This window comes from Carica papaya, chromosome 6 (assembly GCF_054855325.1).
Source record: "Carica papaya isolate Zhongbai chromosome 6, ASM5485532v1, whole genome shotgun sequence".
NCBI classification, from domain to species: domain Eukaryota; kingdom Viridiplantae; phylum Streptophyta; class Magnoliopsida; order Brassicales; family Caricaceae; genus Carica; species Carica papaya.
This window is the reverse complement of record NC_142314.1, coordinates 24,028,880-24,042,020: the sequence shown is the minus strand read 5'-3', so window position 1 is coordinate 24,042,020 and position 13,141 is coordinate 24,028,880.

Sequence of the window (13,141 nt, the reverse complement as noted above, 5' to 3'; positions counted from 1 at the left end):
CAAGAAATATTTAATCTAAATACATCTAGACTTACAGAAATAAAATCATTGGAAACAATTATAGACTAATCAGTTATGCAATCATTCTCAGTCAATGAAATAACTATGCTCTAATTATGAAATTGATCACTGATGCAAAACTCAAGTTCATTAAAATGCAGCCAGTTAGTTCTAGTTGTCAGAAATGTTCCAACAACTAATCTTTCCTTAATTTTAAACCAGTCAAGAAATGTTAACTAACTGGTTCTCATTGATCAAACAATCTTGGGAAGATACCTAAAATTCAATATGTCCATGGTGTTAAAAACCAGAAGTGTAACAGCCCCGGAAATGTTAAAAGAAATGAGTATTTAAATATATCGAATGCGGAAGCGAGATCAAAATTTCAGTTAACATCCCTTACACGAAAAACCAAAAACGTACTTAAAATATAAAAGATTAAACTAACTAAGAAAGAAACTCGAAAATAAACTATGCGTATGACTACAGAGTCTCTAGGCATCCCCTTCGTCGTCCTCCTGCGGAACGGGCTCGGGAACCATGTCTTCCTGATCTGAAATGGTTAATTAAGGAGTGAGCTACACTAGCCCAGTAAGAACATCACGATATCTCACCGTCACGGAGATAAAGGTGGGTAGAAAAACACAAAAAGACCACTGGAGCATAATTTACAACAAACTCGTTTATCAGTAATAAAACCCTTTACCATCCACTTACCTCGGTGGAATTTATGAAAACAATATAAGAAAAACAATAACATTATCATAATCATTGAATAATATAAGCTGTAAAACATAACACTTATCACGCCTCTTGTAATTCAATCATTGTACAACATATCTTTTTCTCATTTACCAGCCTACTAGTATCCGTGGGGGTCCATAGGGGTTCCGCTACCCGTTAACCTTTAACATTCATAATCAGTTTCCAGGGCCGTCCCCATACCCCGTCCGGTATGGGCGCCAAAACCATGAACCTCAATACCCCGTCCGGTATGAGGGTGAAACGGGTCGTCCCCATACCCCGTCCGGTATGGGCGCCAAAACCATAAACCTCAATACCCCGTCCGGTATGAGGGTGAAACGGGCCGTCCCCATACCCCGTCCGGTATGGGCGCCAAAACCATAAGATCTCCATACCCCGTCCGGCATGTGAGACCACAATCCCGGTAGGGTTCCCTACGGACCCGGTCCGTCCACCATCTCCCAGGATATCTAATCAGGCTGACCCCCATAATACAATTATCAGTCTACACAATCTTTCATTTTCCTTTTCCTCAGTCAGCATCATCAATTCACATACAAACAAGCAAACAGTAATTCATGCCAAACAGACAACATACAGTATCAGTTTTTCAGTCATTCAACCCATGATTAATAAAAACGTAGTAAATGCACACAAATCTGTAAAATAAACACATCAAACCTCATTTTGCATTTAAAGCTGTAAACAGGCCAAATAACAGTAAACCACCAATCACACTAGACTCGGGCTCCATTAGCTACCTTAAGCAATTTCACACATTCGTTAATTCAAGAAATACCGTTTTATCATTTTGAACTTTAATACCGTGATAGGAAATAGGGTGAGGGGTCCTTACTTGTTTTCGAGATCCGAATACGATTCACAGTGCGCCTGCAGGCCGTCCCTAATTTTCCCTGAATTTTTCCCGGGAAACTGAAACACACTAACCGTACCTGCACGTGTTCCAAAAAAAAATCCAAATTAGGCCCAGGGCCTCTTTCGGCCCAAATCGCAACTCCGGCAAGGCGGCTCCGCCGTGCTCCGGCGACGGCGCCGCCGCTGGCGGCGGCGAGTCGCCTCGGGTTGGCTGTTTTCGGCCGTTTTCGGCCGAATTCGGCCACACTCGCATTGGTCCTTGTCAGAAAACAACCTTAGGGCCCTCGGGGGGCCAAAAAATCACGGAAAAACGGAGCTTACCGGCGGCGGCGCTCTCGGGTGCGGCGGCTCTCCGGCGAGGTTCGTGTTTTGGTAATTCGGCTCCGGTCAACCTGTAGAGAAAAGAATGGTGATCACGGTGATATAAAAATTACATCGAACGGAGGCCGGGAAAGGCCTCGTCGGAGGCAAAAACCGAGAGGGGGCGCGGCGGCGCCGCTGGGCTTCGGCCGCGTATTCCGGCCGTTTGGCCGGGATTTCGGCTTCGATTTGGCCATAGGAGGAATCAGTGGGGAAAAACGAGTCGGGGGTATGAAATTTACCTCGATCGGCGGTCGGAAATTTCCCCGGTGCGGCGGCGAGTGGCGGCGGGTGGCGGCGGTCGGCCTCTGGTTCGTCTTCTCCGGCGAGCGGCTGGCGGCTAGGGTTTGTGGTCTGGTGTGGGGGTTCTATTTATAACCCCTTGCCTTTTGATCACAGCCGTTCATTTTGTTTTAATCTGGGCCGTTCGTTTTTGATTGAATCTGGGCCGTCCGTGCGATTGAATCTGGGCCGTCCGATCGCGTGATTGATCTGGGCCGTCGGATCGCACCCACGCGGATCGCCAACGTGGCTCCTTTTGGAGTGACGCGGTCTTGCCACGTGGCAGGCCCTGGTTGGCCGGGACTGCTGACCGGGCCTGCTGACGTGGCTGCTGACGTGGCTGCTGACGTGGCCCCTCTTTTTTTTTTTTTTTTTTTTTTCCTCCTTTCCGGGTGCTACAAGAAGGACCTTATTCAAGTTACCAGATTCATCTGCCTGAACTGGTCAACCAAATTGTCTATTCCCTTAGTTTAGAACTAATGACCACAGGATACTGTTTCGAATCAAACAATTACGGATTTGAGCTGCTTTGAATGGTTGTATGCAACTATGTTTGCATATAACAGGCCTTGTTCAAATGGTTAGCAATAGAAAATATATATATACATAGAGAAATAAACAAATACTTACATTCAAAGAAAAACAGAATTAACTCAATTCGATCTCACAATACATATTAGAGTTTCACTAAATCAGTCAATTGGGAAAATAAGAAGTGTCTAGACACTTATGATGAGTTTAATAAACACAAAGTTTCTTTGAATGATGGAAAGTGTAGAAAATTTACAGATGTTAGAGTGTGCAACGTGAGGAAGAAGATGATGTCTTTTTTTCCGGTGACCTCTTTTATAGCTAAAAAGGATTAGTGTTTCCCTTTGGGATTCCTCCAAATGGCACTTTGTTTGCTTTCTAAAATTATCTTCCCCTTGATTTTTGGTTTCCAATACTGGTTGCAATGGGATTCTTTCTTTTGAATCTCAATAGCGCACCTTTTCTAAGTCGGTTGTCACACGCAACCTAAGCCTTGACTAAGGCTTAGTTGCCTGTGAATTGGATCTCCCTCTTATGCCTTAGTGTTAGCTGTGCCCAAGGGTTAATTGTGCATATTTCTTTTTGCTAAGATGTAAGCCTTGATAGATGCTTATTTGAATGAATCTACGAGTTATAATCCCGCTGATACCTTAACCTTACTCGAGGCTTGAGTGAACGGGAACTAGAGTCTACTACTGCTTGTTGGGCTTAAGCCTTGGCCGAGTCTTATTCTTAGTTTAATAGCTTCTTCACGAAATCTACCTTCTTTCTGGGTTATTTTTTTCATTTCAATCTTATCTTCTATCCTGCATCAAAATGAATGGACTAGCTTAAATCATGAAGCAAATATTCCAATCAATTACTCAAAAATGGACAATGAAGATGATGTGTTTATGCACTATCAAAATCCCCCACACTTATCTTATGTTTATCCTCAAGCACTTCATAATACAAATCACCAATTCCCAACCCTTCACTTCCAACCCAACCATTCCCATCAATTCCATCATAATTTGATCTATTATATCTCGACTTTTCAATTTGGAAGGACAACCATCAACTAGGGGATTCATATAATAGAATTTCATACAACCACACAAATGAACAACCATTTTAACCAATATCCAGACACAACATGAGAGTCTTGCAAATTTTTTACACAAATATTTTTTTTTCATTAAGAGAAACAGGCAATACCAACTTGAACAGCCATGAAACCTATCTAAATATAAAGATTTCATGTAATTAGTTCATGTTAAAAACAAGAAATTTATTTGTAGCTAACTTGAGCACTTTTACTTGCTTGAATTGTCACCAACCTTTAACGTGATAACAAACATTTTTTATGAATGCACCCGGTTACTCAATTGCTCACAGTTTCAAGTGGCTACTAGTATTACTCATAACCGTTTGACTTAAATTGTCACCAATCTTTTGACGTACTGGTAAACATTTATGATGAATGCACTCGGTTACTCAGTTGGTCACACTTTTAGGTAATTAGAGGAGTAGATTATTTGTGCTCTCTTTTCTCTCTTTCTTTTCTTCTTTTTTTCAAAGTCTCATACATGAATCATATAATTCTAGACATGCAAATCTAAAATGTTGTAGTGGATTTCTTCCTAAGCATTGGCATTCACTCGAAAGTAAGAGAAAAGTAAATTTTGTTGATGACAATCTTCAAACAAGTCATGTTTAGGATACGCAATTAAAGATAACTGTTTATATTATGAAAAGGATGAAAGACGAGCTATAATTCCTAGAAGATGGTTGTAATTTACAATTCCATTTTTAAAATATCACATTTGCATTGTTTCAAAATAATTGAAATAGTTGTGAAGAAAATTGGGGTAAGGATTGCCGAAAGTGTATGTGTGTGTGATTTGGGCATGGCTAAGAATGTGGAGTAGTGAGTGCTCAAAACATGGCTATCCTAAAAACCTAAAGCTGCAGCATGTACCTAACTCCCCTACACTTAAATAAAACATTGTCCCTAATGTGATACAAGACATGCAATAACCAATCGAGAAAATAAGCAAAAGGAAAGAGCAACACAAAATAAATAAAAATAAAAATAAAGAAATATGACATAATAATCCCCTAGAGGCTCATATGGTGTGGGTTCACGTTGGCGGTCGCCTGTTTTAGTGAGTAACTAGGTCAGTGCATTAATTTTTTCCTTCAAATCTCATGTCAATATCTAGAAGGGGTTCATACAGCCATCCAACCAGCAGAATTGCATGAGGACAAAGTCCATGAATTTTTTTAGTTTAGGTTTGTGGAGAATAGGGGATTTTAGGATCTCATTGCTCTTTTTTTTGCTCGATATGCACTGCTCTCTTGGGACGGGAGCTAGGGAGGTGCAAAACAGAGGATCATGTCTTTGTTCAGTAGCAAACCCATCGCATCTAGAGATCCTAAGTCCACGGGTGCTTGTAGACATGCAATATACAGGTCATTATCTGTAGGGTCAAAACTAGTGAGGCTAACAGCAAGCCAGGTGATGAAAGATCCTAGGATCAGTGGTCGCAGGAATAGATGACATTAGAAATTTTGTGGCCATTTAGAAGCCTAGGTCCACCCTTTATTCGTGCATCATGAACCATAATAAATATAGCTCCGTTTAGGATAGGATACTTGGTGCATCCTTGCAGCCGACAAAGGAGTAGACCAGACAATAATGGATGTACTTCATGCTTGGTGCCCATAAGTAGAGGTCTTTGGATTTGGTGGGGTCGTAGGTGTCAAGTGGGTTATCACAGAGCTCTTCATAAAGAGTAGTTGGGTTGAAATCCTCACCAAACTCGCAGAATGGGTGCTCGAGGAAAGGGTCAAAGAATCCCAAGGCATTTTCAAACTAAGTGAGTAAAAAGTTAAACCAATGACCCATCAACTAGAGGAAGACCACGTTGGATGTCATCAGAGTGAAATTGGTCTATTTTTAAAATTCAAAAGTTGAGTAGAATTCACAAACCAATTTGACATATACTAGTAGGGTGCTCTCAAAGTAGAAAGACCAGCCGATGTTGTTGATCAGTTGCAAAACTTCCTTTTTGATGTTAAGGGTTTCTAGGGTAGGGAGGTGACAACATTTGCCCGATTAGAATTCACAAACCAATTCGACATATGCTAGTAGTGTGCTCTCAAAGTAGGAAGACCAGCCAATGTTGTTGATCAATTGCAAAACTTCCTTTTTGATGTTAAGGGTTTCTAGGGTAGGGAGGTGACAGCACTTGTCCGACACTATGGTGAGTTTAGAGATTTTCCCATACCTCTTTTTCTCTGAGTATACCTCTCTTTCTCTGAGTCTTCGTGGAAAGCGAGGTGACCACTTAGTTTGGACTCGTTGGGAGAAGCACGTGTTTATCCTTTTGGATTTAGGCCATTTTTCGTACTTGGATAACCTCGGTATCATTGGTGGTGGGTTCCTACGAGTGGAGTTGTTGTGATTATGGCTATTTGGTGGTGCAATAGGGTCTAGCTTGTTGGGCACTGACCCCTTTAGTGAGGAGTCAAGGATGTTAATGACAAGATTGCTTTGTGGGTGGTCACTTTCTATGGAGTTACTCACAGCGTGAGGTTAATTGGTTACACAGGCTAGATTAGCAGATCTGGTACACTCTGTGCTGCTCTCTATACTGCTTTATGTGCTTCTCGCACAGCATCCGTCGTGATGTGGCGAGTGGCGAAGTAAGGCCTGGGGTCACAGGTCTTGCGGGCTAATCTCTTTTACCTCATGGTTCTGGTGTTTGCTATTGCTGGTGGTTAAGAGTTAGAATTTGAGGGTTGAAGATCGGGGAAGATTCAGAGAGGCTAGGGCAAGGTTTCAGAGTGATTGTGGGGAGGGTGGTTGTGGGAAAGATTTTAGAGTTTTTGAATTTTAAAATGGGTGCCAGGTGTCATGTGCCTAAAGACCAAGGCATAAACAAAAATTTTTTTCCCACCTTGGGCGAGGCTTAGGTGATTGAGAACAGGCAACAGGTGTGGCTTACCCTATGGTAAGCCTCGGGTAGGACCCTCTTCTAGAAAGTAAGCCTTGGGTAAGGTTAATGCAATTGACTGACTTTTATAACCCCTTGGATAAAGCTTATATAAAATTTTGACTAGGATTCAATGTTCATTACCCTAGGGCAAGGCTTATGCAGCTTGCTTAGGCGAAAGCACATGGGTGACCGAAGTGTAAGCCTTGGGCAAGGCTTAGTTGGTTACTGCCAAATTGCTGCCAAGGCATCACTGTTTGAATAACCCTTGGGCAAGGGTATTCTCCTTTTTGTGATTTCAATATGGGTTCACATGATCCTTGTTCAAGAACTTAGCAGTCTTGTGTAGGTCTTTTAATGGCCTATGACGAGGAAGAAAAACATAAGTCAAAGTGGCATTAACAGTCGATAAAAAATAAATAATAAAAGAAAGAAGAAGAAAGGAAATAAAAAAAAGGAAGAAACCAAATGGGTTGCCTCCCATTAAACGCCCTTATTTATTATCTTAGGTTGGACGTAGTCTGTGGGTTGTCAGTCATTATTTACAATATTCTCTAGGATAATTTCTTCAACTTGTTGCTCAGTGAATCCCTCATAAAATAGTTTAAGTTGGTGCCCGTTTACTTTGAATATCTTGTGCATGTCTAATCTCTTAATTTTAACAGCTCCGTAGAGGTAGATGGTTGTGAGAATAAAGGTCCTAGTCACCTGGAATGCAATTTACTTGGGAATAGTTTCAGATGGGAGTCATACATCAAAAACTTCTGACTTACAGAAAATTGCTTCCTTGAAACCATTTGATTGTGAAAAGTTTTTGTTTTCCCCTTGTAGATGCACGTATTTTTATAGGCTTCCTTTCTTACCTCCTCTAGTTCCTATAACTATAGCTTCCTCTATTCTCCAGCTTCTTCTATCTTCGTATTGTAGCTTTTGATTGCCCAGTATGCTGTGTGTTCTAACTCCACAAGAAGGTGGCAAGTTTTGCCAAAGACTAGTCCACACGGTGACATTCCAACAAGGGTCTTGTAGGTTGTTCTGTAAGCCCAGAGAACATCCTTCAACTGTAAATTACAGTCCTTTCGGTTTGGATTGACTATCTGCTTGTATAAATTTCACATCTCTGTTAGAAATTTCTGCTTGACCATTGGTATGCAGATGATAAGTAGTGGAAGTACAGTGAGTAACATGATATCTTTTGAGGAATGTTGCAACAACTCAGTTACAGAAATATGTGCCCCTATAACTAATCATGCACGAGGTAGCCTAAATCATACAAAACCATAAGATTTGATGAATATGACAATGATTTTTGCATCATCTGTTCGGACTGCCTTAGCTTCTACCCACTTTGAGACGTAGTCTACAACCAATAAAATGTATGAGTTTCCAAGAGAAGAGGGAAATGGTCCCATGAAGATGATTCCCCATACATAAAAAATTTCATATACAAGAATGGGTGTCAAAGGCATTTGGTCCTAACGGTTTATAGTTCCTGTCCTCTGGTAATTTTTATCAGCTTTACTTCAAATGTATGCATCTCGAAACATAGAAAGCGAAAACAGACCGCATTCTAACACCTTTTGGGTTTGTGCTTGGGACCAAAATGTCCTCTGCAAGCGTGTGAATGGTAAAAGCTCAAAATGGAAGGGACCTCCACTTTAGGGACACATCGGTGGATGATCTGATCTGTCTGATGCTTTCATAAATATAAATCATCCCACACATACTACCTAGCTTCTCTTTTTATTTTGTCTTTCTGTGACCTAGAAAATTAGCCTGGAAGTGTACCTGTGACCAAGAAGTTGACAATATCTACATACCACGATGTTATTTGTTGTGTTGAGAAAAGGTGTTCATCTGGGAATTAATCTTCTAATGGCATAGGCTCTTTATTTAGAGGTAGACTATTGAGATGATTTTTGTCCCTTATTTCCATGTCAAACTCTTGCAGTAGCAGAATCTACTGGATCAATCTTGGCTTGGTATCTTTCTTCCTCAATAAGTACTTTAATGTCGCGTAATTAGAGAACACAATAACCTTATTTCTCAACAAATAGGAATGAAATTTTTCCAGTGCAAACATAATAACTAGTAGCTCTTTTTTAGTGGTAGAGTAATTCACCAAATCATTATTTAAAGTCCTATAAGCATAATAGATGACATGAGGATCCTTCCCCATCCGCTGTTCGAGAGCTGCACCTACAGCCTGATTACTGGCATTGCACATGATTTCAAACGGTAGGTTCCAATTTGGTGGCTGCATGATAGGTGTTGTGATCAACTCTCCTTAACATGTCAAATGCGTTTCTGCAGGATTCATCAAACTCAAAATTGGCTCCTTTCTGCAGCAGTTTACATAGATTAGGTGACTTTTAAAAAGTCCTTGATGAATCTCCTATAGAAGCCAACATACCCAAGGAAGGAATGAATCTCCCACATGCTTTTGGGATAAGACAGGGACTTGATCACACCTAACTTAGCTTTGTCCATTTCTATACTTTTCAAAGACACTATATGACCCAAGTTCAACTTTTGATTGACCTTGAAGTAGCACTTCTCGTAATTCAGGACAAAGTTGGTTTTAAGGCACTTTTTTAGCACTTTAGTGAGGTTGTCCAGGCATTCATCAAATTAGCCTATAAAATCATCCATGAAGATCTCAATAATCTGTTCCACAAATCAAAAAAATATTGATCATACACCTATAGAAAGTGGTTGGGCGTTACAAAGTCTGAATGGCATCCTTTTACAAGCAAAGGTGACAAAGGGGTAAGTGAATGTGGTCTTCTCTTGGTCTTCTATAGCAACTGAAATTTTATAAAACTTTGAATACCCATCCAGGCAGTAATAGTATGTCCTTTTGATAAGTCTTTATAACATTTAATCGATAAACAAGAGAGAAAAATCGTCTTTTCTTGTGGAAGCATTCAGCTTTTGGTAGTCAATGCAAACCCTCCATCCATTTTGTATTTTGGTTGGCACTTTTTCACCATCCTGGTTTTCAACCATTGTTATTCCAGTCTTTTTTAGCACTACTTGCTCCAGACTCACCCATTTGTTATCTAAGATTGGGTAAATCACTCCAGCATCCAGTAACTTTAGGATTTCCTTCTTCACCCTATCCATCACAAGCGGGTTCAGACACCTCTGTGCTTGTTTGCTAGGTTTGTTGTCTTCCTCCAATAGTATCTGATACATATATGTGGAGGGTGATATTCCTTTTATATCGACAATGGTCCATTTAACTGCCTCTTTGTACTCACTGAATATCCTAATTAGCATCTCTTCCTTTATCTTACTTAGTTTGTTGGAGCTTATGATCAGAAGTGTATCCTCTTCTCCTAAGAAGACATACTTTAAGTGTCCATGCAACAGCTTCAATTCCAACTTAAGGGCCTACAAAATGAAAAGAAAAATCTTGATGTAAGAAATAGAAAGATTAAATTGTAGAGTGTTACCTTTAAGTCGTTTCAATGAATTCAATTTAAACACAGTTTCCTACAACTTCCCATCAGCCATGTAGTCTTCTTCCAAGTCCTCCAAATCATCAGTGTGTAATGCATTATTGACCTCTATATACATCTCATCACCAAAACACAAGTCAAAATGTCTCTACTATAAGGAATCTAGGATGTCAGCACTGTATACACAGGATAATTTTGTTGGATACTTCATAACATCATAGACGTTAAACTCCATGGTGAGGTTATTGTCCTACGCATCAATTTTAGTCTCTCTAATAGAAGGTTAAATGAGTTTAGGGACTTATCATCCTCTATGTCTAGCACATAGAAATAAGCCAGAAAGATGAGATTGTCTACTTGCATCAATACATCTTCCAGCACTCCTTTGGGATAGACAATGGATCTGTCAGCTAACTAGATAATAACTCCTATTTTCTTCAACTGTCAAGCTTTTAGTTAGGAGTAAAGGAATAATGACATAATGTTGATTGAGACTCCCAAAGTGCACATAGCCTTCTTTATGCCTAAAGCATCAATTTTACATTAAATGGCAAACACGACTTGGTCCTCACATTTATGAGGCAGTTTCCTCTATATGATAACTAACACATTTTTCCCCACACTAACTCTCTCATTACAACTCAATTTCTTCTTGTGCGTGCACAAATCCTTCAAAAATTTGACGTAACAAGATATTTTCTTGATTGAATCAAGAAAGGGAAGATTCACTTCTACTTTATGGAGAATTTCCAAAATCTCTCGATCTTTATTTTCTTCCTTTGCCTTGTTAAACCTTTCTGGAATGGTGGCTTTACTGCGAATGGCTTAGGTTGACCAAAATCCCATACTACTTCATGGCTATTTTCTTTGCAAGCTGGGTCGGGAGCCTTTTCCAAGACTTCTTATTCAGCCTCCCTATGTGAGCTTTGCTCAAGACTTGGCTGAGAAAGGATCCCTTATAGCTCTTTGTCGCTCCTTAAAGTGATCACGCTCATGTTAGGCCTCAGGTTCACTTTGGTCTAAGAAGACAATTTATCTTACGAATTTAGTCTGCTTACAGATGTTGTGATTTGGCTCATCTGGGTTTACAAGTTTTTATACTGGCCCTCATTTTCGGTTGGAATTGTTATGTTAGCTGTAAATGATTTTACTATTTCTTCGAGGGATACACCTTGCTTAGGGGTAGTCACTTGCAGCTAGAGAGGTGCCCAGGCCTGGTTGGGTTTAAAATTCTATTGTCTTGCCCTATAGTCAAAATTTGGGTGGTCTCTCCATCCAGGTTTGTACGTGTCTAAGTAAGGATTGTATCTCCTTTATTGCTGATTCTAGAATCCTACCACGGCATTGACATGTTACATGTCATCTTCTTAAAGTGTGGGACAGATATCCGTCAAGTATCTTGTATGTGCGCATATCCCACATACTCTTGCTCGTGGTTGGCTTTCTGCAACTATATTTTGTACTAGATGTGTTAGCTCAGAAATTCGAGACTCACGGGAAGAAATACTTACCTCATTCATTCTCCTTGGAGTGTCTCGTGAGGCTCCAAAGTGCTGTGAGGTTGCTGCCATGATAGATATTAATTCTCTCATTTTTTGGGGAGTCTTGTTCACTATTGTGCCTCTGCTCGCTACATCCAGCATTCTTCTTTCTATAAGGATCAATCCTTCATAGAAATAATTGATCACTGATTTCTCAGATATGTCATACTGCAGGCAACTAGCACACAATCTTTTAAACCTTTTTCAACAGTCATGGAAGCTCTCGGTGTCCTTCAGTTTGATTCCGCATATTTCTCTTCTTATCCTGGTAACTGGGGAAGCAGTGAAGAATATGTTTAGGAACGACGTGACTATTGCTCCCAAGTTGTAATGGAATCGGGAGCTAGGTAAAACAGCCAATCTTTAGTCGAGTCATCCAAAGAGAATTGGAATATCCTTAGCTTTATTTGCTCTTTAGAAACTCCCTATGGTTTCAAACTAGAACAAACCATATGAAATTCTTTAAGGTGTTTGTGTGGATTTTCATTATCAAGTCCTCTAAATTTAGGCATTAAATGAATCAAATCTAACTTCAACTCGAATATTACATCTAAGTGGAGACAAGTAATGCAGAGGGGCTACTGGTTCATAGGCGGAGCAGTCAGATCCCTTAAAATACATTCATATGCCATCAATTCTAATGCTATTTTAGTTTTTGTAGTCCCATTGTCTTATCCAGTTCTTGTATCTTGTGGATGTGTCTTTTTTCTCTATTTAATTTATTTTCTCAAGATTTTATTTGTCTAATCTATCTTTGTGTCGTAGAGGTGGGGTTCATCACAATCAGACCTGGTCATAAAAGAAAGAAAAATAATTAGTTATTCAGTTTCTCAGCAACGGTGCCAAATCTACCAAAAATGAATTCCTATTTTCTAATAACAATGAATTGTAGTAGTGGCAAATAGAGTCGACTCCATAAGGAACTGATGATTGCTTTTCCCTTTTTGGAGTGGTTTAAACAGAATTAAACTAGGGGGTTTTTGTTCTTTGAATGGAATAAGTAACAAGAAGTATTTAATATAAATATATGTAGACTTAAAAAAATAAAATTGTTGGAAACAATTATAGATTAATCAGTTATGCAAGCATTCGTAGTCAATGAAATAATTATGCTCCAATTATGCAATTGATCACTAATGTAAAAATCAACTTTATTAAAATACAGCAAATCAGTTCTAGTTATCGGAAATGTTCTGAAAACCAATCATTTCTTAATTTTAAACCAGTCAATAAACATTTTACTTAAAAAGGAAGTTATAGATTATAGAGATATTGTAACACCCCGAGAACCTTCGTGCTTAATTTATAACATGAACCCATATTTATTCGGGTCTTAAGGCCATTTAAACTCTTTAATATTTTG